We start from the raw sequence: 8,939 nt of genomic DNA on the forward strand, positions 1-8,939 counted from the left end.
GCGTGTGGTCCATAGCAACTTTTCGACCCCTTAGGGGCGGGGCTTTGTTTTTAGTAGATTAGGGTTTTCTATTCAGAAAGGGATGGCGGCGCAGTTTGTTGCGCGTCTACCTGCTATCCTTATGTAATTTGCCCTGATGATTGGAATGAAATAAAAATGCTTATAGTTTAAAAGAACAAAAAAAAAAAATATTGATATTATCTCTGGATAATATTGTTATGTTTCATGAATACACGTTCGGTTAGATTGCATGAATTATAGGGTTCATAAGCAATTGGACTTCCTATATTTTCTAAACTTGAACTAATTATATTATTCCTCGATGATCATGGACTTGTTGGATGATATAATTTTAGTAGTTATAACATTAATCATGTTTGTCTAGTTTCCTAAGATTTATTTTGTCATAATCTAGATGATTATTCTTATAAATTTTGTTTGGATAGTCATGCTACAAGATCCTACTAATTTAAAAAGTTAATTATTATATTAAGTTGTAACTGTAATTTTTTGCAATATATATAATATGCTAAACTAAAATTAGTGCCTTTACAAACATGTTATTGTAACCAAAGGTTTAATCAATATGTTGTGAACCTGGAACTAATTGGTTAAGATAATTCATTTAGATATAAGTAAACTTTTTGGACGAATTGGATTGTGAGTATATATATTTATGTCCTAGACGATATTATGATTCCGGACATGTTCTCAGAATTGATACGAAACCGTCATACCGACGTCACTACTTCATCATGACCACCTCGTCCAATATGCATTTCGTTCAAGTCTGTTTAATTCACCATCAGGTACCAGTAATCAACCTATAGTAGTATCTCTTTCGAATCAGGATTTGAATAAAAAAATATGATGTAGAATTTGTTTTTTTTTTTTTTTTTTCTAGTGACGGAGTAGCCGTACGCAAACTGTGAATCACCATTGTTGCTCTTAGTTCCGTTTGACTATCCGAAGCGGTAAGGGTCAGTTTCCGGTCAACTTCGTCTGACAATTATTAAAGTGGCTTTGTTTTCCACCGCATCACACGAGCACCCGTTTAGTTTAAAATTATTCGTTTCAACAATAAATGTCCTTTTTTTCACATGTTTCGTTGTCAACATATTTATAGTTTTGTTGAAATTGTAAAGTAATCCAAAAAGAAACTAATCCTGAATTCTAAAACATTCTAGAAGGTGTAGGTTACCTTCTGATCCTGGTCTCTTAGGGATGGGGTGGTCACTAGTGATAGAATTCCATCACTCACAAGCACCCAATCAAGTTTCGCCATGTCATCAACCATTTTTCCATCACTCACAACCTTTTTAGTGGCATTGGTCATCACTCACAACACCCACAATAAACCCTCACACCCCCTCACATGTTCCATCACTGAATGTCCATAATGCGTTGATTTTATCACGCTCTTAAAATCATCACTCGTGAAAAAGTAGGTGGCGGTGGTTAAAACAATTGTTCCATGCGTTATTTTATGCTATCACACGTGATATTCATTCCGCCCCCAGTGGCCTTAGGCTATGCTCGGTAATTCAATGTATGCAGGGTCACTACCCTCGCCCACGACTTAAAAAACTTACTACTAGTACTGAGAGTACTCTCCTTAGACTATGAGTAGACGTTCACCATGTGAAATAGAAAAATTCGTCATGTGGCGTCCACGTGAGCATGGATGAAATTACCCTCGAAATGGTGTAGTGGTATAAAATGTATGAATCAAACAAAATCAAACAATACCCACTTTCCATACATACTTATAGCCAAAAACTTGATGTGCTATAAGTAGTTCAAATAAAATCAACTAAAATAAACCTAAATTTAGACTCAAGTAATAATAATCTAGACTCTCTAACTCAACTAAACTACTCACCGGAAAGTGAACCGGTCGACTCTAGTAAAGAAAAGCAAGTCCGGATGTCGAACCCACAAGGACTCTAATTGACTACGTTAAAGACTTTATTAAGACTGACACTGACACTAACTTAACTGTTTTTGTGTTTGGGGGGGAGGGGGTTTGCTAAAATCCTAGAATTGAAATTAAAATAACGCTAGACTACGACATGAATAAGAACTAAGGTTTAATTCAATAGAGATTAACGACTACCTAGGCTTGAAACCAGTTTAACTAGGAATGGATTTCCAACGGTATTGCTGTGGTATGGAACCGGGATCTTAAAGTACTAAACCCTAAGGTATCTCTACTAAAACCTCCCGACCCTTCTCATGAAGAAACCTGTGAGATCCTACAAGGCTGTTGTGAACACCGGTTGTTAGACTTCCTCTCAGTCCTCTAATGTCTCTAAAATTTCCCTAATACGACAATCTACCTCTCAGCGTGAAAGTCTAAGGCAACCCTAGATTCTAACTTGGTTTAATAGGCACAGGTGCGATTAGGGAACTAAGACCGACTTCTCTCAAAACCTATCTTAGCTATATATCGTACCGAGACCTACTAACAAAGTCGAGCCTCTCAGCGACAAGTTAAGCAGAATACCTAGTTCTAATTGTATTTTAATTACTGTTTCTAAGGCTATTGGCTGATTTACCCAAAGATTACCCGAACTCGCAAAGATACGAACAATCAACACAAATTCATTATGTGAAAGACATCCACCAAAATTTATGTGAAACAGCAAATAATCAACAATCAAATCTAAGTACGCATACGCACCAAATTAAAGGTTCTAGAATTGTTTACTTTCAAAGATCAATCCATACACATCAATAGAAAACCGTTAAAAATCCAAACTTTATTAAACTATCATCTAACCTAGGTAGTAACAAAGGTTTTAGTCGGAAAACATGATGTCTAAAATCAAAACACAAAGTTCAAAACAAGAATTCATCATTAAAGTATTGAAAACAAGAAAATAATGAAAACCGGGAGATAAGACCCGAATGATCTTCTTTCCTATGCTCCAAGCTTCAATCAGATGATTCTTGCACGCCAAAACGCTCCGAAAATCATGAAACCTGCTCTGAAATTCGCCTTCGGTTTCTTGGATTCGTAATTAGTGTTTTTGATGATTAATTGACTTTTTATATTCAACCCTAGTCAACAACGAAGAAAAGCAGTCAAACTACCCCGTCGCGTCGCGCGACGGGTATGTGGCCTTAGTGTTGCATGGCGCGCCACCACGCTATATCAGAAATCATTATTTTAATTCTGGCGGGCCACGACGGTGAGAAGGGTCAGCTGTGGCGCGACGCGAGCCCTTGATTTTCACAGAATGATTCGTTTTTTATCAGCTTCAACATTCCAAACTCTCAAAACTTACTCTAACTCCCAAACTCAGCTCATTCCTCATCGTTTTGCAACATTTTTAGCATTAACGACCTGTAAAACGAGATCTAATCAAAGTAACGAAATTCTAACTAAAATCAAACTAAAAGAATACGAAAAATGTACAAACTCTAGATGATAAATGTATGTATTTCGCAATACATCACACATGCTTTCACTTGTAAGCTAGGATGATAGTTTTTTAATTCTGGTTGGATGTGAAATGGGATTTCACATGACCACTACACATTGTCTTATTGTGCTACATACATTCATAGAAACTTGCTTTTTAGAGCATTCACTTCAGCTTCTTCTTGATGGCAATCCACATGAATACACTAAAAATCACAATATTTTCTCTTTCTATTTGAATTAAATAATACTTTTTATACCTTTATCATTCAGAAAGGGGTGGCAGCGCAGTTTTTTGCCCATCTACGTTCTGTTTTGATGTAACTTGGCAAGTATGAATGAGATTAGAATTCATCACCCCCCCCCCAAAAAAAAAAAATTTCCGATCCATAAAAAATCAATGTGGGAAAAAAATATCACCCCAATATAAATGAATAGTAAAATTTTATCTCTCCTCCACTCACATCCACTTCCTAAAATATGCAAACTCACTTACAAATATATGTAGAACCTGTTGTGAATGCTCTTAGAGCATTCACAATGAAGACCTTAAGAATATGTGAGTGAGTTTAGTTATATTATAAGGAATGGTTGTTAGTATTTTTGAGTGGTTGTGAGTGGAGGAGAGAGAAAATATTTGAGAATGTTACTGTTCATCTTTAAATATATGGGAGAAGTATATCTTTTTTTGAACAATGGGAATCTTTAACTAGTGGAGAGAGAGATCTCATACCCTCCCAAACAGAGGGCGCTAACCTCACTTTAATTAGAATTCATCACCCCCCCCCCCAAAAAAAAAAAAATTTTTCCGATCCATAAAAAATCAATGTGGGAAAAAAATATCACCCCAATATAAATGAATAGTAAAATTTTATCTCTCCTCCACTCACATCCACTTCCTAAAATATGCAAACTCACTTACAAATATATGTAGAACCTGTTGTGAATGCTCTTAGAGCATTCACAATGAAGACCTTAAGAATATGTGAGTGAGTTTAGTTATATTATAAGGAATGGTTGTTAGTATTTTTGAGTGGTTGTGAGTGGAGGAGAGAGAAAATATTTGAGAATGTTACTGTTCATCTTTAAATATATGGGAGAAGTATATCTTTTTTTGAACAATGGGAATCTTTAACTAGTGGAGAGAGAGATCTCATACCCTCCCAAACAGAGGGCGCTAACCTCACTTTGGCCAGACAATGTTGTCTTAACCAGGTCCACGCTGGCGTCAGAGTTTAGCTAACGACATTCTCCAGGAAACTATACCACCCACTACAAGTGGCAGGGGCTTTCGCCGCCACAAGAGAGAATCTCTTTGGAGTAACGCACGGTGGAGTAAAACCAGGGTTGGCTCGGGCTCGAACTCTTAACCTAAGGTCAGGGAGAACTAGCCTTCATTGCCTTTATCTACTAAATATGACACTAGTTGGGATTGAACATGGGTCAAGGAGAAGCCAAGTCTTTCCAACAAGGGCGGACCTACCCTATAGGGTGGGTGGGCGGCTGCACTGTCACAACCCCCGACCCCATCCTGGGAGCGAGTGCCGTGAGTGCGACTATTGGTATCAGTGTTTATTAAATTTACAGCAGAATTATCAGGATCGTAGTTAGAAAATAATTTCAGAGTTTGCAAACCACCAAACTTTTATATTAAACAAATAGGCTAGAACCCATATTTCATTTATAATGTATTTATATGAATAAACCCTAGTTGTTAAAAACATAACTTCTTCTTTTATTCAGGTAACTTATAGCCACTTTATTTAAGCCTTCAGTGCTCCATAGCTGGCTTCTAATAGCTTCACATCAAGTTACCTGAAACGCGTTTTGAAAACATTTTATCAACAAAGAAATACTGGCGAGTTCATTTCATTTTATAAAAAGACACATTCTTATAACTTTACAGTATTAAGGGGAATTACAGTGTATATTTCTATCAATTATTCAACACAGTATGCGACTGGGGACATTCCCCCGTGATCGTGGTCATATTACTTTGGGTCAAGTCACCCAATAGTAACGGTTCCTGTCACACTCTTGGTGACTATGGACTAGTAATATATACAAAACCCCAACTACTAGAAATAATTATAGATTACAAATACTTAATCCCTATAAGTATAACTGAAAACCTTTAGGATTTTGTAAAGTAATTTGGTAAAAAGAGAGAATGACTCACTTTGTAAATTTAAGTTTTACTTTAGGCTTCCTTGTAATATTTTCTGATAATTTCCTTGAGTTCCTATTAAAAACATACAATGCACGTGTGTTAGTATAATAACCCAATTCAACTTTATCAATACGTCACGAGATTAGAACCCCAACGTAGTTTACAAAGCATAGCCTTTATCAGGAAACACCTTGGCATCCGTTGCTGGGTTCAAGATCGATCGGACATGGTATCGAATCAGTGATCAGGGGTTAAAACACTTACAATTGGGCAGAGCTTTGTGATTTTGGGGTATTATTTTCGTTCTTTATATCGAGAGAGAAATAATTGTGAGCGAGTTGGAAAGGCAGACTGACTGCTCTATTTATACGTGAATTTTGACTCTCTCGCGCCCCGCGACAGCCTAAGGCTGGTCCTATCGCGGCCCGCGAGAGCCCCTTAGCTCGGCTTAGGTTTGACCAGTCAGGGTTATTGGATCGACTTTCCATTTGGTAATAGCTTCAATCTTCATAGGATCGACATGAATTCCTTCATGATTAACTAAGTGTCCAAGAAATTGCACTTCTTGCAACCAAAATTCACATTTTGAGAACTTGGCATAAATTTTTTCTTTTCTCAACAATGTCAGAAGTATGTGTAAATGTTCCGCATGCTCTTCTTTACTTCTGGAGTAAATTAGTATATCATCTATGAAAACAATTATAAATTTATCCAGGTATGGTTTACATATCCTGTTCATCATGTCTATAAATGCGGCTGGGGAATTGGTTAAACCAAATGGCATGAATGTAAATTCATAATGACCGTACCTTGTTCTGAAAGCAGTTTTAGGAATGTCCTCTTCCTGTACCTTCAGTTGATGATATCCTGAGCGTAAGTCGATCTTAGAAAAGAATCGGGCCTCTTGAAGTTGATCGAATAGATCATCGATTCTCGGTAGTAGATACTGATTTTTAATCGTAATCTTATTCAATTCTCTGTAATCAATACACATGCGCATCGATCTATCTTTCTTCTTGACGAATAACACCGGTGCTCCCCATGGTGATGAACTAGGTTGTATAAAACCTTTTTCTAATAATTCGTCTAATTGTTTCTTTAATTCCTGCATTTCCATCGGTGCTAGACGATAGGGTGCTTTGGCAATTGGTGCAGTTCCTGGTATCAGGTGAAGTCTAAATTCAACCTCGCGATCTGGCGGTAATTGATGTGTGTAAAATGCAACATATAAATTACATCAAATAAGGCATAAAACTAACCCTTTTTTAGTACTAATGTTGCCAAAAGTGTGTTTTTGTCTTCCTTTTGAATTTACAGGGTCAAATGAGCTGAAACGAACAAAAGGAACAAATATACAGCCAAAACCAACATAAATACAAAGAAAAGGAAGAAATGTGGCATGCCCAACCCCTCGACAACATCTACCAAAGCAAAAAAAAACAAGAAGAAAGCTGAGCATGGGGCTGTGCCCAGCTATGCACGGGGCGTGCCTAGCGGACACGGGGTCATGCCCAGCGGACACGGGGCCGTGTCCAGGCTTCTGCAGAAAAGACAAACCTATAGAAGCTTCTATTCCTGACACGGGGGCGTGCCCAGCTCAACACGGGGCCGTGGTCAATGCTGAGATTCGCAGAATCTTGCAAATCTTGATAGTACAGATACGCTTCTGCACACGGGGCCGTGCCCAGCGGACACGGGGGCGTGTGGAGCTAATGAAGACAAATTGTAATTAATGAAGAAAGAGAAAAAGGGTGGACACGGGGCCGTGTCCAGTGAACACGGGGCCGTGTCCAGGCTTCTGTGCAGGCTATAAATAGGGGTGCTTGGTTCACTTCAAAGGCATCCCTTGGCAAACCACCTCTCTCACTTCACCCACCCACAACCACCATCACAACCCACATCCACCACCATCATCCATCATCCATCATAGAGTGTGTGAGTAGTATCGGGATCCAAGATTGATCGTAAGAGTTCATGACAATCAAAGGCCATGTTTGCCTAAGTCTCTTACATCACTTGGTGAAGACAAAGTGTCTAGTGTAATACTTTATATTTTTAATCTTTTCGCACTTTTTATTTGGTTACGTATTGATGACTTTAATAACTAGTTTCTTATGTTGAAGGTGAATCTTCCTTATCATTCGTCCGTGGTGTCTTGGCATTATTTTACTGTCTATATAAAATAAAAGATTTTCACCATTCATATCTCCACGGTCTATATGGAGATATGTTGGCTACCTGGTCGGGGGTTAAGGGAATGGTTTGGTAAGAGTCTTGCCTTGTTTAGTGTATTGATCCTACAAGGACCTTGGTCAACTTTAGTAGGACATCCTTCAATATCCACTGGTATTGGATGGCGGGGGTCCGAACTCCTTGATCCCCTCATATGTAAGCTAATATTAAAACATTAAACCGGCTACTTAGGACTGTATCCCTGCTGACTCAGACTACTTAGCCGAGGGTAACGTCACCTTCAAAAGAGGGGCCTACCACATTACGCATTAATAACTTAATTTATTATCTTTCAATAATCCAACCCTTTAGGATTGTATCCTTGCTGACTCAAACTACTGGGTTGAGGGTAACGTCACCTTCAAAAGAGGGGCCTACTACTATAACTAAGATAATCTCTTAAAAAGTGCAAAAGTGCGGAAATAATCAAAGGTTACACTAAACAGGAGTCGGATCCGGTATTAAAAGCTCTTGTGTCCTTGGACGACCTCGGTATCTTGCCAACACTATACTACGCTCACGATAGGTGCTCTTGCCCATATGTGTGTTTGGTGTTAGTAAAATATCGTGTTTTATAAATTTAAAACTTGACTAACGTGTAAAAAGGGCCAAAAACATACATAAAAACCTATAACACCACACGCGCATCAAATTTTTGGCGCCGTTGCCGGGGACACAAGGGTTTTAAGAAAGCTTAAAATCAACGGCCTAATTAGTTTTTCTTATTTTTCTATTTTTTTAGGATTTTTTTTCTTAATTTTTCAGCTTCTGCAGAACTCAGCACGGGCCGTGCCCACTGAACACGCCCCGTGCCCAATCTTTGTTACTGGCAATCCTATTTTAAGTCAAACAGTAGCTGAACACGGGGCCGTGCCAAGCGTCAGTTACTGAAAACAGAACCGTAAGATCCCGACGGTTGGTAATTTCTGACACAAACATGAGTGATACTGATATTTTTTACTTTCGGCACTCTTATGGTACGTGGTGTCAAATATGTGGTGGCCCCCATAAAGAATTAGAATGTTATTTTCTAAATTACAAGCCCCACTATATAGACCCATTGTTTTCCTGTAGCCTTAAGAGGGGCGAAAGTAAAAATAATCCCTATCT

This window comes from Helianthus annuus, chromosome 4, assembly GCF_002127325.2.
Source record: "Helianthus annuus cultivar XRQ/B chromosome 4, HanXRQr2.0-SUNRISE, whole genome shotgun sequence".
Lineage (NCBI taxonomy): Eukaryota > Viridiplantae > Streptophyta > Magnoliopsida > Asterales > Asteraceae > Helianthus > Helianthus annuus.